Raw genomic sequence first — 26,318 nt, 5'->3', positions numbered from 1 at the left:
ATGGCTTAAAATAAGACCATACCTATAGCTATTCTTCTATAGATTTTAAATTTATTTGTGAGGGGTTTTTTTGCCCTATTCCAGCTTTCCTACTGCATTTCCTTTCCTCCAAACCTGTGCACTTACTCCTTCTTATTCTGAGTATAAGTGTCATAGCAATACAGGATACAGTCTTGTCTACAAGGTTGAAAAAAAAAATAAAAGAAGTAAGAAAATAATTAATAAAAAATTAATATAGACATATGCTTAGAAAGTAAGTGCAACTTTTAAATAAGACTCTAAAGAAACATTTAGAGAGTGACAGAGAAAGAAAATTTTAAACCATTCCTCAGAACAAAATCACCACCCCCATGCTACAGGTAGCATTTCTTTATCCTCTTCTCCCTGAGATAATTGTCAGTTGTGTCAGTTGTATGCAACTGATATGCAACTGTATGCAACTGATAAATTGTTGCATACAAATGTCATTCATTATTAACTGCAGACCAACTGCACTGGATGAGTTTTCGTGACAAATTAAAACTATTTGATTGTGCTCAAACCGAACTAAACTGTGTTCCTGGATCTTATGACTTTGCTAAACCGACTGTTAGAAGATCATTGGATCCATCTCCAGTTTAACCAACAACAAATTGCTGTTGATGCAATAAATTGTGACAACACCTAAGAGCAGCTGGTCTTCAAATCGTTAACCATGTGAGCAATTAATTGGTGAATAGAATTTTGAAAAATTAAAGGAATTCAGTATTTGCTGTGGTTGGTTTGGAGACTGGGAGCTGGTGCTGTTTAGCCAGGAGAAAAGGAGACTCAGAGGTGACTTTATGATTCTCTACAACTTCCTGAAAGGTGGTGGTTGTAGTCAGGTGGGGGTTGGTCTCCTTCTCCAGGCAGCAACTGACAGAAGAAGAGGACACAGTCTCAGGCTGTGTCAAGGGAAATATAGGTTGGATATTAGGAAAAAGATTTTTCTGGAAAGCATGATAAAGTGCTGGAGTGGTCTGCCCAGGGAGATGGTGGAGTCACCCTCCTTGAATGTGCTTAAAAAAAGATTGGATGTGGCACTCGGTGCCATGGTTTAGTTGAGGTTTAGTTTAGGTGAGGACATGGGTTGGACTCAATGATCTTGAAGGTCTCTTCCAGCCTAGACATTCTGTGATACATCCTGTGTACTGTATTTGTATTTTCTTTATGTCAATACAAATGGAGATTATCAAAGACACTAATGGATTCTTTTAGCACTGCTTCTTTTTTAATAGACATTATAATAATGGTAGGGGTTTATTTTTTTGTTTTGCTTTATGGGGGTTTTTTTGGGTTTTTGTTTGTTTGTTTGTTTTTGTTTTTGTTTTAAGATATATTGGCTAAAAGATTTAACAAACTTTTCAAATTTACATGGAAAACCCAAGCAGGTTTGATGACATAATATGGGATTCATAATATGGGATTGTCTAACAATAGCGTTTTTCATTTTTTCAATTACTGTAGATTTATTAAAGAATAAGAGCAAGATTAAAAAAAAAAAACCAAAACCACAACACTTCAGTCTACTTATGTTTCTAATTCTGCTTTTTCTGCTCCTACTGTATTTACTACAACTTTTTCTTCTGTTGACAAAGAAAATGTAGATACCAAGAGGAACTATTTTCAAATAATAGTTTAATCCTTTTCCCAGTGCTCCTCCTGAAGCCAAAGGTATTTTACTAAATACTCATATAGAAATAGAACTAGGCAGGTGATTAATACTTTTTAATTTTTCACTAAAATCTTTTCTTAAATGTACAGTGACTCTGGTGGGATACATATTAAAGCCGATTAAAAATATATAAATAAATAAACACCAACAAAATACCCAGAAGCACCAAAAGAGCATAATCTAAAGATCTTCATAACATAAATTCAAATACCAGAATTAAGCATTAATTTTACAGAACTCTTACACTGTGTATAAGGAAATTGTCAATATTTGGAAAGACTGACACATTCCAAGTGAAATGGTCCTTGAAAGGTAACTTGCTTTTAATGTCAACAAGGAATGAAATATTATGATTCCAAGAAAATCATTCATCAAAATTATTTATTCTGCTCTAGAATTCTTTCATGCCTGACAGTCTTTCACAAAACACAACCTTGATATTTTAATCTGTATTTTCTCCATTCAATTCACAATTAAAATACTTTCTTCTTGCTTTCCTTTTTCTCTATAGACTTTTAAATATGTCTTTCTATTCTTATATCCCCGTCACATATTTTCTTAGTAATTTGAAATGTCAAATTTCACATCTTCTGTGAAATATTCTGAAATCCTGACTTAAACATCAGATACATAACTTAAAATTAATGGATTTATGAAGCAACTTAAAAAAAACATATCTTGATAAAACGGAATTAATTTTAAATTTCAAATCCTTTTTTGTTGTTTCTTGTTGCTATCACTGTTTTCCTGAAGTAAAAGTCCTAGGAATTTTATCTTCAGTAAATTATTGAATGACTATTGACTTCATTACATACTAGTTCCAGGAATTAAATGCCTTTGAATTTGGTCAGGTGGTATAAGTCATGAGTAACAGGGCAGAAGTCACCAGAATTTTAACTGTCTCAGAAAATGACACAAGGAAATTAATCTTTTTGTTACAGAATTGTTGTAAAAGAAAAAAAAAAAAAAAATAAAAATAAAAGGACTTCTCCCACAGTTTTTATTTCATAAGACTGAAAACTGAAAATCTTTTCTAATTCTACTTTATTGTAGCAATCAGTCTGATTGAAGCAAAATTGCTTTTAAGCCACTGAAACTGCATTACTGGTAATTTTTTATCCTTGTATCTCTTGATATAAAGTGCTGTTATCCTATAGTAATTTCTACTAATCTAAAAATAAATTTTAGAAAAGGTTCAATATTTTCTTGTTGAAAAGAAACTTTCTTGTGAGATGCATACATTTTACAGTGATAAGTGGTGTATTAAAACTGTCTCTTCTATTTATTCATAAAAATTAAATATATTTATTTCTCTTGGAATGTCATTTCAAAATACAACATAGCAATGATAATATCCATAGCATTCTTCTGGTCATACAAAAATAAAACTTGGGCACTCTTATCATCAGTAAATGTAGTTTGGAAGTTTTAATGATAATTTAGTAACTAGCTTGGGATAACAAATAGCTAACTGCTTACTTTGAAATGCTTTTTATTTCTGTCACCTTTTTACCCCAGCCATCTTCACCAATGCAGGAAAAGCTACAGTCCAAAAATATCTAATGACTTCAAATACAATTTCCTAAGGAAAACTTGTCACACAGACTTAAGAGAAAAAACTTCTATTCTTTTAGCTAACTTTTTTTTTTTTCTCTTTTAAATCTATATTTGCATTTTTATTATAAGAAATTACAACCACTCTAGAAAATAACTAGAGGCACAAAGTTTTATTATTGTCAATATCACCAGTCCATTTTCTCCCTTCTCTTTGCCTTGAGACATTGATCTTCACCTGTACTATCTTCTATTTCTTTGTTCAGGCTCTGGTGATTTTGTTAACTTTTTTATTATTCTCTTGACACTGATTTTTCCTTTAGCTCTGTGTTTTCCTTTGCTATGCTTGCCACTTTCTTCTCCCATCAAAACTGTCAGACATCTCCTCAGGCCCCAGCATCCTAATTAAAACTGTGTATTGATGTACTACTTAGTTTCATTTAGTAGTACATCAATAGAGAGCAGGTAGGACAACAAAGCCTCTCTGAGAATTCTGAGGTGTTTTGTATTGATTTAAAGTACTTCCTACAGAGAAACTTTGTACTTCATCTGATGCAGATCATAATATACTCCCTCTGGAGCCATTAGTATGATGTTGATTTCAGGTATTATGGTCAAAATTCTGTTCAATTTTGGCAATGGGGAGCTTCAGAGATGAGAAGCATACAGGCAATCCTGGCTCTCTTCCTTTTTTTGAAGCCAGTGTGAGAGATGGGAAGGATTGCTGGCTTGAAATATTTCAGGTTCATGTTTGGGTGAAGGGACAGATCATGTCTTTCACTGGTGAGGCCCTGCTCAGCACACCCATCCCATCCCACCCCATCCCACCCTAGAGCCCAGCCCTACAGTGGCCACCACTGCAGGCAATGCTCCACACCTCTCCCTGGAGCCCCTAACCCAGTTCCCCAGAGGCCACCAGACTGGAAGCCCCACCCAGAGGAAGGGCTCAGGAAAGTCAAAGGATCCTTAAGCAAAACCAAGGCAAGCGTATGTTGAGTCCCTGTTGTCCTTGGATTGTATGGCAGAATCATACCAGTATCAAAGAGGCAGTAGCTATACCTTACTTTTCTCTCTTTCTTTTCTTTCTCTTGTTTTCTACTCCTAATTTCCTACTCTAGAAATATGGGTAGTTTAATTTTGTATGGGTTGTTTGCTAAGTCAATGTTTGGTGAACTGAAGGAGAGAACAGGACCTGTCTTGAGCAGTTTAACAACCTGCGCAGAACAGAAGATGTATTTGAGCCAAGGCTTAGAATTCTCCTGAAACTGTTGCACAAGCCAGGTTTGGAGAAGCTTCTATTTCATAGTTTTTCCCAAATGAGATGAGGAGAACATGTTAGGTCTAGACGCTGGCATCATCAGCTTAGGAATCCTGCAACACTGTCAGATCTCTGTAGAGGCTAGTATATTCCTGAATACGCTCTGGTTTTTTTTGCTTCTAGTCTACACCGCAGCTGGTGCTTCATAAGGAAGAAGATTTCTGGTGGTTAGCAAGAGAAGTTGGAACCATCTGACACCACAGACATAACAAAACCTGGGATTAGCGAAGTTAAAGTATGGGAAAGACAATGATTATTTTGCTACAGTGAGTATACCCTTCTTTACATGAAGAAAAGGGTTTGTATATAGGAAAAAAAGATGATAACCTAGAAGAGCACAAAGGATGAATTATTTGTGCAGGATTATATGAAGCAGCCTCACTGTGATTTAGTTGTGTTATACTGAGGGGAAAGGACGAGCCAAGAACTTGGTATACGTAAGATATTACTGAAAATATTTGCTCATCTTTTCATTTTTCTTATTTAGAAACATCAATTCTAAAGCTGAATAATCATAAAGTAACATTCAGCAAGATTTTTTAAAATATTTTGAGGTCTAGGAACAGCTCAATGACCCTTTTCCATCACAACAATTATCCTTTCTCAGGATAGTACTGATCCAAAGCATGATAGCACCTTAATTCCTTGTCATTCAAGCCAAGCACATATCACAAAGCTGCTCTGTAACTACTGTTTGTACTAGAAATCTCACCAGACAAACGAGTGAAGGAATTTGGAGAGTGAACTGTTTTCTTCATTTTCCTTGTACTCTTAAAATGCAATGGTAATTTTTTAGCTATTTGTTAACTAAAATCTTACAAGAACAAGATCTTTCTGTGCACTTTTGGTTCGTTGCTAAAATTGTGAAGAAGCTTTTATAATCACCACTTGATTCTACATAGTAAAGGTTACATTTCAAATTGTGTCTTCTGCCAGTACTTTTTTCCCACACTGAGATTTGTAGTTTACCAGAATATATGAAATACAGATTTGACTAGGAGAATAATTGTATTAGGATCTCAGCTGGATACTTTATATAGCATTTTTATGGTTATGTGGAAGCTAAATACAGAGTGTCTAGTTGGGAACTGAGTGATTCCAAATTTATTCTGTAGTTTAAGGTTCCCAGTCATGAATTACTTACTGTCCTGTATAAGGTCAATTTACTTTATAGTGAGGATACTCCTGGGAAAACTGTAACATAGTGGGGCTATTTATAATGTTGAAACAGTCATTTGTGAAAGTAATCTCTCCTTATATAGCAATAAAAAAGATACTGAAGATTCTACTGAATAAATGTTTTAAAAATGTAATAACAAGGCCTAAAATCAAAGGTCAGGGACAATCTGCATCAAGCTGAACATCTAATTTTTCACAGAATTAAAAGATATAAAAACAATCCAGTCAGTTGGTTTGCTGAATATTTCTGCCTTATAATTAAAAGTCATTAGTTAATGTGGTATTAAAAAAAAAAGTCTAAATATTTTGAATATTTTTCACCAGCTTTGGTTGAATTAAGCTTTTCATCTCTAAAATGTTTCAATGTTTGACTATATATCAAGTTGACCATGGTTAGCACCATTTAATTACAGTGACTTCATCAGGAAGAAGAACCTGGGATCATTAATCAACTTAATCTGTTTCAGGTATTAGTCTCTTCCCACTTTTCCAATGACTTCCACAGGACTCTCTTTTTTGAAAAACAGATACTATGATTCATTGACCAAGGTGATTATATCAAATGATGTTAAATTTTCTGTATGGCCTTGGGAGAAAAATAGCCTCTAATGCCTGTTGGAACAATAACCTATTGGAAATTCTAAACAGAAACTCTCATTCAGGTCTAAGCATACCCGTATTATCTGTGCTGCATTTATTAATTATTATTATTATTTATTCAAAGATGGGCATTAAAAAAAGTTGACCAAAAATTTGGATCCAAAATTTCTGGTTTGTGTACTAGATGTTAGGAGGAATATCTAGAATCAAAGTGAGAAGCAGAAGGGCTGGAAAAGTATTATATCTGCTAGCAGGAAGCCTTGGAAGTCAAAACACAACTTGAAAATAGGACTGTGGTTATTCTTTGAAACAATTACAAATAAGAGTTTCAATTGTTTCTGAACATATAACAGATTAGTAGAGGACCTGAATGCTGCAGGCACCGGAGTTCTGTACTGGTTGGTAGAGAATGCTTAAGTGCAACAAAAAAATGATTAGAAACATATACAAATTTGCCTACAGATTTTATGGAAGAAAAAGTAGGGTTCACATTAACAGAATTTTTACAATCCTATTTTTGTGTTAAAAAAATCAATATAAAGTAACAGTAACAAAATAAACTGCCTCCACGTACATTATGGATAAATATGTAAGGATGTATGTATATACATAAATGAATATGCATCATGACTAATTAGTCTTGCATTGTAGACAATATTGCAAAACTTTGTGATCACCAAAAATCATAAACTAAGTTAAACCTTCTGTGGGAATACCTGGGTTGTGGTGGGTTTTTCGAAAGAGGTATTACCTGTTGCCAAGGAACCTGTTTTGTAGTTCTTCCAGTCATATTTCTCAGTAACCCCATTTTTCTTCCTTAGAAGACTTGGCCATGTTTTTTTTTTTCCCGTGTTCACATTCAAAGAAAATTATGCCAGAATTGCCACTTGTTTTTCTTGACAGGATTATGCCTAGAAAAAATGCTTCACATTAAAATGATGAGCCAACAAATCCCAATTTTATTGCACTGCACTGACATCATAATAGCTCCATAGCAGCTGTTATGCTACTATCAATCTATAGCATGGATGTAATTATAAAACAGGTTGGTGGTGTTATTTAGCCTGATAACTCCTTCAGAACATATGCAGTGTAACTGTGTGGCCTCACCTGGAATATTGTGAGCAGTTTAGTTCATCCCAGTGTAAGAAAGATATTAAGCTCTTAGAGTGTCCAAACGAGGGCTATGAGGATGGTGAAAGGGCTTGAGGGGAAGCCATAGGAGACTCAGGTCAATTGGTCCATTCAGGCTGAAAGAGGCTGAGGAGAGACCTCATTGCAGTTACAACTTCCTCGTGAGGTGAAGAGGAGGGGCAGGCACTGATCTCTTCTCTGTGGTGACCAGTGACAGAACTTGAGGGAATGGCCTGAATTTGTGTCAGGGGAGGATAAGTTGGATATAAGAAAAAGATTCTTCACCCACAGAGTGTTTTGGCACTGGAACAGGTTCCCCTGGGAAGTGGTCACAGCGCCAGCCTGAGAGAGCTTGAAAAGTGTTTGGGCAATACTCTGAGGAACGTGAGGTGACTCTTGGAGATGTGTAGGGGTTTTAGAAATTACTCTTTTTCTGTGGGAGGGAAAGATTAGGAGAAAAAAACAAACAAAACAGGCTTAAGCTTAAAAATGAACAAAAATAGTTTTATTAACAGACACTAAAAGAATAAAAGAAAAAGTTGAGAAAAAGAAAAACCTAAACTAAAACAGAATGACACTTTAAAACACACTTGTCTCCTTTTACAAACTATTTCTAATTAAACAACATAGAAAGACACAACTTGAGATTTTCAGTCAGTCTCACTATTTAGATGTAATCACTCATTACTTTAGAAGAAGAGTCTCTCTAAGATCTTTTTATGAAGATGTTTGACACAAGACAAAATAGTCCAGTGCTTCCAGTGTCACATATTTGCTGCCGCCCAGAGTTTTCACAGACTGTGATGTTCTCTCAGCAAAGCTTCTCAGTGTATCTGGGATACTATTTATGAATACTTCTTCTAGTCTAAAATCATCTTTGTCTCAAGGCTGAGACCTCCTTTTAACCCAGGAGCAGGGTCTTTAAAGTTCCAAATAAATCTCAATTACATCAGTCTTCAATTTTGATTAGATTAGCATTCTATCCAGCAACACTAAGATGCTAAAAAGAAGAGTTCATTTCTCCATAGTTTACCTTAGAGAAGTCCAGTCAAAAATGTCCACTTCTTCAATCCTATTCCAATATTATTAGTTCTTTCACTTCTAATCTAACTGACTTCATTCGGTGTCTGTTCTTTGTTTTCTTTCTTCTTTCTCTCAAGGAAGAGTTGTGCTTTAAAAGTTCCATGTTGCTAGGAAAGAATTAAATCCGCCCAGGCCTGCAAGGGCCACGTGCATGCACCAGGCTGCATGAGGCTGAAGAAAATGTTAAAGCTGTGCTGACAGAAGAAGCTGGTAGATGTCCTTTTTTCCACCCCTTGGTCTCATCCAGGGCGGCCCAGCTCAAAGTTGTTATGAAGCTGCAGGTTTTCTTCCTCTGCCGCCAGCAGCGATTAAGCTGGGCCATGTTTTGGCCCTTTCTGCCGCGGTCTGAGCACGTGGCCAGCACTGCCGAGCTGCAGCTGCCTCTGTTCCCTGTTGGCAAGCAGGGGAAAGGGGCTCAGCCAGCTCAGGCTCTCCCTGTGCAGGCAGCGGCCCTCAGAGGCCCGGCTGAGCTCGGCCCGGCCGCCCAGAGGGGCAGCAAGGCCCAAGCCGAGCCAGCCTGCTGCCCATGATGTTACCTCATGGCTGATTCCGAAGTGAGAGAGAGCCCGATCAGCAGCAGATTAGTTTTAAATGTCCCCTCCAAAGTCACATTGACATTTCCCATTGGTTATCTTAGCTGCCAATATCCCGGCCAGCTTTTTGATAGGTCCCTGTCCTTCCCCCGCAAAAACCACTCCACGGTCATAGCAGGGAAAAATATTTCACAGTTCTCTATAACCAGAAAACAAAACTGTGCCAACCCATGATAGGATGTGTTGTGCAGGGCCAGGAGCTTGACTCGATGATCTTTGTAGGTCCCTTTCAATGCAGCTTATTCTTTTAATTATTTGATATATCTCTGCAAGCTTCTTTGAAATCAAGTCACAAAGCAAAAGATTAGTATTTGGTAGACTCTATTGGGTGTTTTTTGACCTGTAACATTTCTGAAAACAAAGAAAAAAAATTCCTTTTACTTTTATGTATATTTTATGTAGGTATTCCATTTTGTCTTGCTAAAAGTCCATTTTGAAGTTCTCAAGTTTGAGCTAGAGAAGAAGGCATCATTGAGAAAATAAAGGAAATCCTTAGATGATTTCTTCCCTCTGTCCTCCATGACTTAAAAGCCATGATTTTATGTTAGTTCTCAGGGAAAGAAAAAAAAATCATAAGTTTCTTTTGTTTATTTATTTTATTTTCCATAAATATGTGGCCTATCGGCGTGCAGAAAATCAGAAATCGAAATGGAATTTGTTTCAGGCTTTCGTGTGGAGCCATAGGAAAATATAAAAGTAGCTATTCTTTAGTTGAGAGAGATGAGAAACTTGGAGGCTACTAGAAACTAGATGATCAATTCACTGTATTTTAAATTTGGTTTTAGACATAAGTATTTCTTATCTTTTGGAATAATAAGACCATGAGTAGTTAAAAATAGCCTGAAGCAAAACTTTCCTCTAAGATTTTTATATGACAAAAACCGCAGTTATTTAAGACATTTCACTCCTGCACTCCTATAGGTCTCTTTCCTCTCTTTTAGAATGGTTACATCATTGCCGGAAACAGAGCTAAAGTTATCTAAAGCTTGATTTCACCCACCTCTCACTCCCATGTACCATCTACAAAATGGATTTAGCTTAATTAATCTAACAACAAGATAATGATTAATAACAAATTGGCATGAATATAACTTAGATGGAAGCCATTATATTCATCAAAATACAAAAGCCTATCTTTAAACTATTTTTTCAATTGTACTTAAAATCATGCTTTTTAATTGTTAAGTTCTACCCAGCAATATATCAGTTGTCAAGCTGTGAGTTGGGCTATATTCTGTCTCTACTTGCGCCTGACAAAATGTTCCCAACTGTGGCAGTTTCAGTTTGAAAACCAGGCCGAAACACCAATTAATGTAGTAGGTTTGGTTTGCCATACGAATCACAGCACCAATTGATGTAGTGGGTTGAACACTAGCCAAACGCCAGTGCACCCACTTAAATTATCTACTCATTTTCCTCTGTGAGACAGGGATTAGGAGAAGAGCAAAGCAGGCTCAAAATTTTAAAGGGTACAAAGAAAGCCTTATTAATAGAACTAAAAGAAGACTAATGATCAGAATAAACCTTTAGAACACTTTTCCTTCCCCCAGCTCCTCTTCCCTTTCCCACTGACAACATACAGAGAAAAAACCTGGGATTTTCAGTTAGCTTACCACTTCAAAATAAATATTTTCATCAGTTCTGTTACGGAGACGAGTATCTCCTGCCATTCCACACAAGAAACAGTTCTCTTGTGTCTTTAATTTCACAGCAAACCAGCTAGCCCAGGAAAAGGAAATCTGTTCGCTATCTGAAGCTCCCTCCCATTGACTTAGAGATGGCCCTCGAAAACAGTTTATCCCACAACTGTTTTTGAGGACCATCTCAGTTTATGGGGTGCAATTTTAAGGATGAGCTGTTCTAGTATAGAAGCAAAAGGTCTTCTATCTCTAGGAGTAAAAGTTCTCTTCTTCTATCCCTGGGGCAAGACTTCTCTCTCTGTTCAAGGTTCTCATCCGATTACAGTGACTTCAGCATCTGCTTGCTTCAGCATGGGTGCCTTTCCCATAGACTGAGGTTTGAACGCTCCATCCCCCCTTGCATTTCATGAATTATAGGGAAATAGTTTGATGGATCATGTCCTCACCGTGGCCTTTCACAAGAATTTCAGCCCGAGACAGGGGCATCTCCTCATTCTCCTCTCGGCTTCAGCTCCTCTTTCTTCACTGACCTTGGTATCTCCATGTTGCTCTCTTTACATGCCTTCACCTTTCTTTTTCTGACTCTTTGGTGATTTAGGAGAAGATTGGCGATTTGGGAGAAGATTGGTGTTTACAGATTTATTGTGTTCTCAAGTGTAAGGTTTCAGCACTGAAACGGTTAACAGACATACAAAGTCTCTCACTGACTGTGCTAGGATGGCAGCGGTCACTCCAGCTGCATGGCTGTTTTTTGGCCCCAGCTACTTTCATCTCCAGCCACAGGGCTACCTCCACAGTGCAGACTGCAGAGCTGCCTTTGGTCTCAGCCTCCTCTGGTGTCTCGCAGCCCTGGAATTGTCCCGGGCAGGATGGCTGGGTGGCTAGTGGCTGGAATGGGGCCCAGCCCAGTCCAGAGCCTAGCGGAGCCAGCCCGGCCCACCGATTACAGAGCGAGGCTCAGCAACAACCACATTTCAGCAGCCCGCACCGTGGCTCGCTCTGGCTTTCCTTCCCCACACCCCATCCCAGCAGCCAGGCCGTGCGGGCTGCCACAGGCCGGCCTTACCGGGAAGGATGGGGAAAAGGCTTCCACTCTTTTACAGAAAGTAGGAACTAAAAGAGAACTTTTTGCTGTTTTCTCATCTCTTAAATATGATTTATAGAGGCATGTCCAGCTTCTCTAATTGCTTTAACAGAGTATCAATATTAAGAACTAGCTATCTATTGGTTCTGTCAGGTACGAAGGAAGCTGTAATGTTCCTTACAGGGAAAAACCACTTCAAAGGAAGCTATGGTGTTCCTTACAGGGAAAAATCAATTCATGGCTGATGGATTTTTCCCTTAACTAAAAGCTAAGCTATGTCAAAACTTGATACTGACAACAATTAAATTACATTTGCCTTAGATGAAAATTAGGATGAAGCTTCCACCTTGCTTAATACAGATTGTATCCACTTGTATAGACACAGTAGTCCTTGTCTTTTTTGGTAGCTCTTCTAGTAGCAAAACAGATGTTAATCAAACCTTTCAAGTATGTAAACATAAAAGGCCCATTACTCATATCCAACTTACATAATGGGCAGCATCCTGTAGGCCTAAGGCAGCTGCAAGCACCATGAAGCTTGGAACTTTATGCCAAGCTTGCATTACTTGATCACTTAATGGTAATTATGAAGCCTGTAATGTGCCATGTCATTGCCATTGTGCCATTTTCCTGAGCTATGACTAAAGCTTGCTTTTATGACTAAAGCTTGCTTGGTCTGTTGGATATTAGACTTTAGAAAATTTAGAAGACTAGAAAACAAGTTTGATTCTCATACATGCTGGGCTGCTGTATGCTTCCAAACTGATTCAGATATTTACTGAAAAGAGAGTAGATTGTTTTTAGATCCTTGTTAAAAATTCCTCATATCATATTCAGCCTTCCTGTTACTCTCTAAAACAAACAAACAAAAGGAAAAAGCATTATCAGTTGGCAATCAGAGGGGACTGAGAAAGCACTTATATATCGTTTGAGTTTGTTTCTTTTTGCCAAAGGATATAATTCAGAGAAAGGCAAGGAGAATTACCAGAGACAACTTAATGATCATTACTTTTGAAGCAGTGAGAGCTCAGTAGCATGCTGTGAGACCACATGAGCTGATTCCTCAATATTTTTCTTGTGTTCTTAGTCAACAGTAACGTAAGATAAGGGAAGAGAATTTGTGTAATCTACCTTGGTGCTGCAGTTATTTGACACAAATGGCCTTGAAAGATAGACAACTAAAGGCAAAATTAGTGACTGTTTATATGCTGAACCCAAAGAGTGAATGTGAAGTATCAGCAATGAAACTGAGGGGAGAACTCTATCTCACAGGATCTCAGAAAGTGTACCAGCCTTTGGTTCAGTCACATAGCTTTTCCCTAAAAATCAATTTATTGTACAAATTTATGACAGTGTATTTCTCTAACTGCAGGGTAGAGGGAATACTTCCATCTAGCCACAAGGGTGCTGAGCAAAACAGTACTGTTAGTCTTTCTTTTATGCTCTTTTGTACCGAGCCATGCCACTTAAACTGAAGAAAGAAAATCAAGGGTTTTTTGGTTTGGTTGTGGGTTTTTTTAATAACTTCAAGAGAGTAATTGACATGCTGACTTCAGGGAATTCATTATTCAGTTCTTACTGGCTTCATCAGGATCATATGTAATTCATTGTGAGAACTGACAGCCAAGATATATACCTGCTGAACTAAAAGTTAAGAAAAGTATAAGGAGAAATATCCAGAAAGCATGAGAAGGGATTGATGAGAGAAGAGATGAGGAGGAAGGGGAAAAGCTAATAGACTGACTTTCTATCCTACTCCTAAAGGCCAGTCTGTGCTTCAGAAATCTAGGCATGTGTGTACTGGAAGGCAAAAGGATGCTTGCTTAAATTCCATTTTGCTGCAAGTTTTGTGGACCAGTGTGGTCCCAAACAGTAAATAAGATAATAAACACCACCCCTCCCCCCCCCCCCCCCACACACACACCTGTGATACTACTGAGCACTTTACTAAAGAGGCCAAAATACTGAACAAGAAAAAGAAACAAGCCCAAATTCAGGACCAGGAAGGACTCATCTAGACATGTTTTACTAAGTCTCCACCCAACTTCAACTTGCTTGCAATAATGTCTGTATGTACACCAGGAATAAGAGAGAAAACACGTCTTTAGTTGTCTTTATCTAACATGAAAGTACACTGAGGCTTCATATCTGTAAAATACAATTAGTTTGGAAACTCATAGTGCTGTAATTCTCATAAACACTTTTGTGGTAATGTGTGCCACTACAAATGCTGAAAAAGTAATTGCTCTAGGAAATGTATAATGTCTGTTATCACAACTGTTCTGTTGCAATTGCATTTGACATGCTTCAGCAATCCTGAAAATTAGACAGGTAATACATTGATATACATGAAGGAATTCTTTTTCTTAACAGATTTTTCAGTATAAGTTTCACTTAGGAATCTAATGTTATTATTTAAAAATAAATAATTGTTTTGTTGTTCTTTACATGTTTCTGATTTTTATAAGACACTTCTGCTGTTCAGAAAATAAGATTTTCTTGTCCTCATGGAGTATACAAATAAGCACACTCTGTCTGAGAATTTTACTATCCTGATGTTTTGTGCATATTTCCTGTGACAAACCAGTTATGGTAAAGTGACAGCAGGATGCCTGCATGACTTTACTGTTTTATACAGGCTATCAGCAAGAGATACCATGAGGCAGCCTTGGATATTACTTGGAAATTTTTGCAGTGAATTACTTAAAGCATTAGACTGTACATGCAGCATGGTACCACATAACATAAGTGAATGTTTATTCATGTAAGCATTTGGCATTTTGCAACAAATTAATAATTTAATTTTACATAGCTGGAAGGTAGTCTACTTTCTTGCATTTGTATTCCTAGGACTTGAACTTCTCCGGTATCCTAATGAGATGTACCAAGCAAAAGTGAGGCTGACCTTGACAGGATCACAAGAGATGTGTTTAAATAGGAAGTCTGCACCCTGATTTGTTTAAGGAGCATGCGACTGCAAAAATATACTGAAGAAAAGGCAGAAATGAGGAAAAAGAAAATAAGTCTGATTGCATTTGGTAGATATGTCTGGTTTCAAACTGAGACAATGTAATATGTGTTGCTTCCCCAAGGTTGTTAATAATAAACATACGTCATAAAGTTAGTCTGTCTCCTGTAGACATACAAATAGACATACAAATAGAGTCTTTAAGTTATGTCAAGATTTGTATCAAGACAATACAGAAAAAGAATAACTCAGGTATGCTGAACTATTAAACAGACATCATCATACGCTACAGAGATTTCTGTAGTCCTCTTAATGATCCACCAGGATGCTGAGGTCCTTTTCTACAAAGCTGCTTTCCAGCTTCCTTTCCAGAAGAATTTTTACCTCCCCTTATTGAACTTGATGAGGTTGCTGTCGACCCATTTCTTCAGCCTGTTGAAGTCCCTCTGGATTGCAACATGAACTCACAGGTGTGTAAGTCTTGTGCCATGAGAAAACTTCTAGAGATTACACTCTTCCCCATTATTCAGATCAGTATAGATGATAATAAAGAGGATCACACAATATTGACAATATTGACTTCTCTCTGCTCATCTAGCAAGCCAGTAATTTCATTGTAGAAGTATCAGGTAGTTCTGCACACCAAAGTGACTGAAATGAGAACTTATAAACAGAGAGGGAGAAAATATACATAGTGCAAAATACAATGTATTACAAGAAGTACATTTAAATTAGACATTAGAAGAAGTTTTGTATTAACAGAAACTCCATTGAAGCTGTCCATTACATATAGAGAAAAAAACCCCAAAACTTTTATATTTGCTGTGGGGTTTTTTTTGTTGGGTTTTTTGGGATTTTTTTAATAATATAACTTGAAATTGTGATTGCAATCAGGGAGTAGAATTCCTGGTTCTATCTCAAAAAATAGTCAGGTACTGTATTTCCATGTTTATAATCTACAGATTAAATTTTGTTGGCATAAAAACATGGCTAGAGTTCATAGTGATTGGTGCCAACCTGAATATTCAGTTAGAATGATGGAAAACATGCAGCCTCCTTCACACTCCTCACTATTGCCTGACTGTCCTTTATCCCCCGCAATCTTCTGTTCCTTCTATTTCAGTAGCTCCTCACACTATAATTCTGCTTCCACTTCTTATTTGGGGTATCTCTGGCTTTATTTTCAAATAAAAATCCAGCATGAGGAGTAAAGGTGCAGTGAAGCATTAATCTGTTGCAGAACATGTGACTCAAGGCCATTGAAAGATGTAACATTTTTAATTTTGTTTCACTTGTTCTCTCTTTTGATGTAACGTGGTTTATATGAGGACTATAAGCTTACAAATAAAAGGGTTTTTTATTATTTATACATCATTATTAAAAATTATTTTAGAAAATGGTTCTTTCCTTACTGTAGTGTGCCATTTATTGAATTATAATCTAATAAAAAATAGCTTATTCTGTTTATGAGAATGCAAATTTGTACAGTGGGTAAAAAAAAGCATCTTGGTTCTGCTTTTTTAAGTTATTGAGCAATAAGGTTTTTTTAATGCTAGCCCAGAACTGTCTGCATAGCACTTTATTACTGTGTTGAGGGTAATAAGTCTTCAGTTGAGGTAAAAAAGTCTTCATGTCAGTGAATAGAGCCATCAGTGAACAGAGCCATGATTTCACAAAAAAAAGGAATTAATCATAAATTATATATGTTCAGCATAGGAATTTAAAGAACGAGAGAGAGAGATGAAAAAAAATACAATAAAGGAAAACAAATTTACATTGCCAGGGGAGAATCATTAAGGTCAAGTGATCTCGCACTGCCTGCTTCTGCCTCTATGTGGTTGTATACCAGCATTTACAAAATGGTGTGAAATGAACCCTGAGGGAAAAATATTTTTAAAATATTATTGATATTATTAGTGAAGTAAACAACATTCTACTCCAGGAGGAACTGTATTTTTGTACCAAAACTGGATGTATGACAAATAATAAGCAAGGTTATTATTTGGTTATTATTATTATTATTACACATCTGTCTGGAGATCAACCTTGACATGCAACAAATATCATTCAACAACTTTCTTGAAATGAACCTTATGTGTGCGGATGTTGTAGTACCTTTTGTGTCCAACTGCCATGTGAGATATGAGGATTATGTCAGAGTGCAGTGAAGGGTATATCTATCAAGGATTGCATAGTCCAAAAGCCTCTGAAATCAATAAGAGAGCTCCTTTTCACTTCCGTCAGCCTTGGATCAGGTATAAGATAGTTATTGCTGCAGCCTATGGATACCAGCAGGACTTCAGAATTGTGTGACTTGCATGTGCTGTCAGGCCATGTTGTACGGAACTGGGACACCAATGGAAAGGAGATATCTCTTTATGCCAATTACATATGTTAGATGGTTACAGGGTTTTTTCAGACAATACATGCTTAAGTTCTTACTATTCTGCACTGAGGAGCAGTGCAAGCTGGTAAGATTAGCATTTTCACATTTTCTGTACACTTAATAAGGAGATAAGCTGTAGCACCAAGCATGAAGAACGTAAGTACTTCTGTCTAACAGCAGCACATTTTTATTTGCAAAAGGAAGATTATTTTTGTAATTGAGAATTTGCTGCTGTGTGAATCTGCTTTTTAAACTATATTCATAAATACAAAATTACTGAAAATAATTCCCCACAAATGTATACTTAGGTTGAGTAATTATAATATTTATATTTTATTTCTGTAGTTCTACTTCTCAGAGAAGGTTTTTTCCCCAACAGAATCTAAAAACAATCTGCTCAGTGGTTACATGTAATTTTGCAATTTTTAAGTTGAGCACTCAGTGCTTCTTTGTCTCTCTTTAATTATGCCATAGTCAGCAGCGCTTCACGTGGTCTTCACTGTGCAATTTTCTGATCATTCCCAGAAAATACTGGAGAAGTTTGGGCTGCAACCATAGGCCAAGATTTCCAAACCTGGATGTCTGCAGTTAAAGCTTTAAATCCTTATTAAGGCTCTTAGATAAATATGATCTAATTTTCATTCCTCCAGGTCTTTCCATTGATTCATGGCTGCTGGGAGTCTTTGAAAAGCCAGTGAAATTTATGTAGAAGTAACAATATGGATTTAAAAATTTAATTTCAGATGCTTAGCTGTGGCCTAATAAAAAGTATTGTGGTTCCCAATATTAATATGATATCATTATAACTGTCTTTTAAAGGCAGGTCTACTTCTGTTAAAATCAGTGGGACCCATGCCAGTGCCTAGTTGGGGAAGGATTTGGCATAAAGAAAGTATTTAAACGTTCAAAACAAGGACTTGAAAACTATGGCACAATTGTGCTGTTCCAAGAATGCAGATAGATAATTTGGAGGGGTTATGTGAGAATAGATATTCCATTAAACTTTTGTGTGATCCACTCTTTGGCAGGATGCCAATGTTTATGAATGAGTCTTCATTGTAATTCCGTGTGTTAATACACATAGTTTTACAATTCAATCTGACAGCTACTCCAAATTCATAGATTGTCCAGCTAGAGGCTTCCAAGGTCATAGTCCTTCAAAGCACTGTTTGTCAAATTGCTCTGACACACCTCCTGCTGGCAAGCCTACTCTCAGGGTGTTAATATTCCATCACAGAGCCACATGACCTTGAAAATTGATTGCAGGCCACAATAGAAATGTCAAAAATGCTCAGGTAGATGAAGGTAACTGGTGATGATGACGGCAGGGAATCTATTATGAAAGGCAGAAGGTGTCTTCAGAAGAAGCAGACATTGCACAGACATTTCCAAAGTCATCTACAGGATGTTTAAAGATCAATTAAAGTTTGTGGCACAATATGTTAAACCATACATTTTTTGTAATATGATGCATGAAAGCTTACGTTGAAACCATGAGATTAAGAAGTGCCTGTTAGCACTAGCATGCCTACAGAATTGTACCTAGAAAGTTTTCAATGAGATAAAAGAATGTGCTAAAAATAAAATTTTTGGTTTTGCAGTAACTAATGTTATCAGAAAAATAGTCCTGTATATCAGACTTGGTTTTATTTTCATAACTACCTGTAGACATAAACACTTAGGTATGTTTAACTTAAAGAACCATGGAGATGCTAGTCAGATCAGAATCAGATCCTGTCTTTTTAGCATTCAGATACAAAGGGATTCTGAAATTGTAAGTGGAATTGAGAAAGCTGTTGCATATAGAATCAAAGACATTTTGAACTTAAAAGTTTGGCAAGTACTTGTATAATATGGGAATTCAAATGAATTTGGAAATATTCTGTCTGCATCTGTTTTATGCATCTTGAAATTCATGCTGGTAAATGTGGACACAGAGTTTCTTATTTCTCTAAGACCCCCAAAAGAGATGGTTTTCAGAATTTGAAATGCACGCTTGTTTTCAACAAGACCTAAAATGAGGCAAGTGAGATCAAAGCCGTAAAGTGAATATTTATGCAGCAAAACACATGTTTGAAAAGTGAATCATCAGCTAAAACACATAGAATTGCTTGTGGGTATATTTCATAGTAAAGACATAATCAATATGACAACCCAAGTTAGACCCTGTACTAAAAATAATTTCAGAAGTGTCTTTGAACTTTCTTTGTTAAACTATAAACCACATAATTTGACTTAGGCTGCTCTTCAGTACATCAATATAAACAACACAAGAGCTTTAAATCTCATCAGCAGGTTTATAATTTTAGTAAAACAAATAAAATTGCAAAAAAAGTTTTTTCTGCCTTTTCTTTTTTGTTGGTTTTTTTTTTTTTTAATATGCCCAAAGTATAACTATGTTTCTTCAAAATTAAACTCCCTGAAAATCCACTTCTCATTTTATTAATTTATGTTCTATAAGTTTTCCTCTCTGTCTTGTCTTTCACTCTCTCTTGTCTACACCTCACCCCCCAAACTTAGCACTGCAGTTTCTTAGACTTGAGTGCACACCTGCTAAACTTCTAGGTAAGAAAAGTAACTTTGTGTGAGAAAATGTCAGGAAAGTCAGAATCTGAAATTTATTAACCAAGATATGGCAAATGTAAATGTCAGCTTGTGTAACTCTGGGTACTTGAGGTTGCAATAGATTTTTCAGCTGTCTGGGCAATGAAAAGTGAACTTTTATTTCAATGACAATGAAATAGCACTATACCTGATATGAGAAAGTGCTGTAGCTAGAGGGCATATTTCAAGCAAATTGGTTTTTACTTACCTGTGTCTCAAAGTTTTCACATTAAAAGTAAAGTCAGTATATGAAAAAAAAAAAAGCATAGTCTCAGTGATTATCATTCATACTTATTTGAACAAATAAAGATGAAGAGCAATATGTTAGCAAGTTAAATATTAAATATATTAAATCATATTAAATGTATTCTTAAACCTTATCTGTAAACTCTTAAATACTGCTGACTGAAAACTTCAGAACAACTCAGACTCAGAAGAACTTTAAGAACATCAGTAGAGAAGAAGGAAACAGTCAAAGAGTAACTTATCTCTCCAACCAGCACAGAGAGAAACACAGGTATTAAAAGTGAACTCAGTGTTGTAGTTTAAAACCATCCTGCTGCTTTAGCATAAGAGAAAAGAAACAACCACAAACCACAAAAATCCTCTACCAACCCAAAAGCAGTCTTAAAGCACAATGTAATGTCTATCAGTACTCTATTTGCAGGTGTAAGTTCATTGGAGCACTATCTCCATTTAAAAAGAAGAAAGGTTTCTTGAGAGCAAAACATCCCATTTGTGTGGTCATTTCAGTGAGTGTCAGAAAAGGTTTTGATTATGGAAATATTAGCCTTTCCTCCCATGAGATTTAAAGTCATGTTATAATAGAACAATATAAACTCAGCTGACTGCACAGAGTTGAATTTCAAATCAATGGCCTTAGTGTAGTCAAATGAAAAAAAAAGTCCAACCCCAAAACAATGACAACAATAAATTTGGTAATTATGTTTCTCTCTCACCTCATATATTTCATTTTATAAACAATAGGGCAGATAACTGTTCATATCCTCGCCCACCTCCTGCTTTGTCTCTCATGCATGAGCATATGAACACCATTTACTATTTTGCAACTGAATGGTAGAATTTTCATAGAAAAGTTTTTTTCCTTTCACAGCTATATTTACTAATTGAAAATAGAATGATATGAAAATATATTCAAAATATGATACATCTCATATAAATTAAAAAGACATCACATTGTGTGTGTTGCTTTCCTAGTTTCTGTCCTTCAGTTACTACTTTGGATTTCATCATTGCGGTAATGGCAGTAACGGCATTAGTTATTAGCCTTTTACTTCTTGGCCATTTATTCACTTTTTATTGCTACTGCCATAATTCCATTTCAACAAAAGGAATAGTGAAACTAGGAGTGTTTCACCGAAAGATAAAATAGGTCTTGCGAACATCTTTTCTCTTAGTAGAGCTGTGCATTGCAGTTATAACAATAAAGAGGAAACCATCACATAGAGAGGTCCGACCTCTCTGTGCTGAGACATATGCACAGATGCACAGAAAAAAACAACTTCTAAATGAACCTTATAGTAAATGTGGTGATATTTTTTAAAAGGTCACTTCCTCTGTCAAGAGAATAAATATAGCTTTCAACCCCATTTTACTGCTCAGTGGAGGAGCTTTTCTGTTGGATAATAATTGCATGTGTTCTCTAGAATATCTCTAGCTCCTCAGAACCATTTTAAGGTAAACAGATCACAAGATAACTTCAGAATGGTCAGTAATACATTCAGAAACAATTTATTTGTTACAAGACAAGCCCTATATAAGATAATTTAAAATTTGTTTGTAAGAAAAATTGTATCTATGACCTACATACAAAGGTGTCTGTTGGGGGTTAGGTTTGTTCCTTTTTTTTTTTTTTGTCTTAGAGAATTTTTCCCCATAAGTTGCTAAGAGACTAAGTACTGGTGCTTGGACAGCATTTGACCAACACAAAAGACATGGCCGGGGAGGGAGAAGATCACAGGAGATCACAGATCAGAGTTTTGGGGGAGGGAAGAGGACTGGGCTGGGGGAGCTGGGGGCTTCGTGCTCTAAGCATCGAGGATGGTCAGGTTGCTGCCTGCTGTGGGAGGAGTTCACTGTCAACAGAAAGTCCAGTCCTGGGAATTCTACCATTATCTGCTCGTGTGCCCAGGAATTCTGAGCCCCTTTGCCTGCCTTGCTGGAGCTGGGCCAGCCCTGTCCGGCCATCATGGCTTCTTCAGCACTGCTCCCTTTGCCAGGACATACCCCTTGCCTGCCAGGGACATCCTGCTGTTCCAGTTTAGTGCTCTCAGAGTCCCATGAGATCAGGCTGCCCTGGGCTTTGTGAAACAAAGCCCCTCGAGGTTCCTGGTTCTGTTTATTCTTAATGCTGTAGTTGTTGTTTGTTTGCCTTGTTATACTTACTAGTAAAGAACTGTTATTCTGTCCCCCATAGCTCTGCCTGAAAAGCCTCTTGCCTCTTTAATCTTCTAAATTATAATAACTTGGAGGAAAGGGATTGGAATTCCCCATTCCTAGAGAGGCCCCACCTCTCCCTAGCAGATACCTGTCTTTCAAACCAAGACAGTGTCTCTTTAAAGTAAGATGGATGGTGGCAAGTACAAACAAACATGCACTTTAAGACAAAGAGTACATATAATAAATATTTCATTTTCAATAGACATTCATTTAAAAAATTCTCAGAATTAGTTGACTATTCCCATTTTGTGTCTTCGTAAGCCAAGGTAATTACTGTGAGAAATAAGAATCTATAATAAAATAATCCTTTCAGTGCTCATAGTTAAGATAGAAGTGTATAGTGATGAAACACTATAGAATATTCTGGTTAATAGCAATGAAAATCCTACTTATGTATGCTCATTTCAGATGGCCAAGCTTAACACCATGAGTTAGTAGACTTTGATGATTATTATTTATTTTTTTAAATAAAGACATAGCTTTTACTAGAGTGTGAAAACTCTGCCACATTTTTACTTGTCATTTGACCTCTTCATTATGTTCTGAATTAATAGCTTGTAATAATTCATTCCACTTTACTTCCTAGACTGGCATCATAGTTGAGACTAAGTGGTTTTCTGCATCCAGTTGGGTACATGATTAAGAATTTGAATGGAGCTAGACTGAAGGCAAGTTAGCAATTGAGATATCTAAAGGGAACATTAAAACCCAAATCTACTCTCATCAATGACAAAGTTCGAAGTAATTGTCTAACTGTCAGAAGTATGGAAAACTCTTTATTCTCTTGTAGTTTTTCCCTCTAAAATAAAGAATCCTAATATTTTTAGATAATTCATATTTTCTTCTCTAGACTAGAGAGTATGTGATTTTTCAGCTTAGTGTCTTCTGCATTCATGTAGAAGGAAAATATTCTGGGCTCATGCACTTACTTAAGAATTTCTTCTCTGATATACATCCATTTGCTGAGATACACAAACAGGATTGTATCAGGGATCACAATCTCCAGAGTTAAATATCCCAGGATTCACACTTCTGACAATTGATAAATTTTATATCATTTGTTTTCTTTGCTGCACAATTTTGTCAGGAGTTGGGTGCTTCACATATTTAAAATATACTTGGTAAGTAGATCAGTCTTCCTGAAAATAAAATTAATCTCTAGTGGTTTTCACGGAATTTATTAAACTGATAAGGATGCTGATCCTCAATGCCTGATTTGAGAATTTGCTTTAGACATGGGACAATTATTTAAAAAGAGGATTATAACACCATTACCATATTGCTAAAATAGGCCATCATTCCATGTGGAATCTGTCACAGTACTGAAATGCTGAGGAGCAGCTCAGCCCCCACAGTGGGGTTAAACAAAAGTGCACCTCATTCCTTCACCTTTAGTAGGCTAAGGTGCAGGCTTCCAAGCTTTTGAGACAAGTTTAAATATAGGCAACTCAATTCCACCTACATTCTATTTTTGGTATTGAAGTCCTCTGTCAGATTGAGCTCTAGGTTTCTGGTGGAATTGAGATTACATTAATTGCAAACCTTTTAATCTTAATTAGGGTTCATGCCTGAAGAAAGAGAGTACCTGCCTACATTTAAATTAAAGCTCAAAAAATTAGAATAGTTTCCAATGGGGGGCGCGGGGGGAAGGAGAGGAGAGGAGAGTGGGGGGGAAAAAAGAAAGAAAAAAAGAGGAACAATCTGAAGCTTTTAGTCAGAGGAAAAACTGGAGGCTGATTTAAGATATTAAAGAGACTGAGGGCAACAGGCCAAAAACAACCCTGTCAAATCAATTTTATGACTGGTCTTTTCTGAGAAATTGTTGTCTTCAGATGCACTTTATTTCTGAGCATTCTGACAATAAAATTACATGAGGAAGTGCTTCCTTCCCAAGACCTATTTGTCAAATTATTATTGTCAACACAGCCATATCACATCCATCAGCTTATTCTCTACTTATTAAAATTCTGCAAGCAATTAATAAATGGGAAGTATGCATAAAATTTTATAAAATGATTGGAAATAGCTATTAACACTGCTTATATAATTAAGCTATTTTTAGGCATTATCTCTGGCACTATTTTGTTTAATCACAAATAGAAAACTCTAAAAAAATTATAATATTACTTTTGTCGAATTTTTGGAGAGAAACAGTAAACAATGATAGCAGAGAAATTTCAGTATAATCATATTCAAAATTTGAATGTAAAAAATTAAAGATTAAAATACTACCACAAAATACTTGAGGTTTATAGAACATGACTGCTGAAAAAATAATCTTTTTTATTTCTACAATAACCCGCCTTATTTCTTATTTAAATTCATCTTCAACAACAAAAAGTTTATTTATTTATATAATTAAATTAAAATTATATATCTAAATTTTGATTATTTTTATTCTCCATTTTCCAATTCAATAATTTCACATAAATTGGGCCATTGAATTTTGCAATGCACTTTTAAAATACAGCCTTACTATCTTACCTTTTGTCCCATTCACAAAACGTAAAATTAACTAAAAAATAACTTCAAAGAGGAGAAGAAAAGTTCTGTTCAGTAAGATCAGAGGTGCACTTACAGGAGGCAGGAGAAGAAAAATAGTTTAAAATATTGAAATTTTGCCGCTGCCATTTAGTGCATAGATTAAAAACTGAGCCAAACGTAGTCCTCTAATAATTTGGGATTGGGCAGTATTGCTGGTTACTGACTCAAAAATTGTTTTCGCACTTTATGTGCACAAGAGAAAATGAGAGGTTCCAAATATCATCAGTTTTAGTCTTAAACTAGTTAAACCTAACTAATTTGACAGCTGAAACTTCTGTAATATATTAAGTATACATAGTCATGACATGTGAAGGAAACCTTGAGAAGTGGAATCAGAGACCTGGACACAGAAGAAGGAAAATGAGAAAACATATGCTCCTGAATAAGAAATGAGGTAACATAGTTGTCACATAATACATTTTCAGGACTTTTTCTAAAGCAAAAATGGGAATTTCCTGCCTTGTACTGTTTGCATACCCACTGTGTATGTGAATCGACAAAAGGTTTAAACACCACTGACAACCTTTGACATGATGCAGAAGACCACCAACTTAAAAATCTCAAGTTCATTCCAAGGAATATTCCAGAATATCCACAAAGAACCAGCATGAAACTTTCCATAAAGATCATAAGTGTTTGCATTTGTGAAACTATTTTATACACCAGACGTTTTAACTCCAGTACTGACATAAAGACAGTGACCTTGGAAGCCAATTTCTGAAAGTAGTGACTTTTTGCGACTGAAAATAATAATTAAAACAAAAAAAAATTACAGACTTAATTTTCTGAGCCTAATCACATCCAACACTATTCACAAGCAATTTCCTTTAATCAACATCTGTTATACCATATACCATATGAGAAGGTTTGTTTGCCCCAATTCCTGGCCTACATTCTAAAGGGCAGTAAAATTTTAGTTTTACAGATCTTAGGGGATCTAAAACAGGTTTAGAGGTGTTACCCACATGATTAATTTGCTCTGAGCAGATCTAGCTTGTCTGAAAGCTCAGCAGCTTTCCTGAAGAATCCTTTCTCAGCACAAAGTTTATAGAGACTCCTATGATATGTGTATCCAGCACAGCAACCACAGCAATCCAAAAATTGCATGTGTGTAAGTCAGGTGGGCAGGTGTGTATTGAATTGCTGGAGTGGCACATTTTGGTGTTGTAGTGACTGGCTTTTTGTCATTTGGCTGCCTAGGCTGCACAGAATTACGAAATTTTTTCTTGCATGTCATGTCATTACTATTTTTTCCCATTTTCCACTACTCTATGAATATAGGGAAAGCAAAAAAGAATTATATTTATTTTGATTATTTTAAAAAGCAAAATTAAGAAATTAATACATAAATCTGGAAAATTTCCAGATAATAATGTATGTCTGGGATATGTTAGAATGGAACTTTCTGAGCCCTCTAAGTTTTAAATGAAAAAAGGCCATAACTAAATGGATTTTAATTTCTCCATTGTGGATTAAAC

Source organism: Hirundo rustica, chromosome 1 (assembly GCF_015227805.2).
Source record: "Hirundo rustica isolate bHirRus1 chromosome 1, bHirRus1.pri.v3, whole genome shotgun sequence".
Lineage (NCBI taxonomy): Eukaryota > Metazoa > Chordata > Aves > Passeriformes > Hirundinidae > Hirundo > Hirundo rustica.
The sequence above is the reverse complement of the archived record's forward strand: the minus strand, read 5'-3'. Positions refer to the sequence as shown.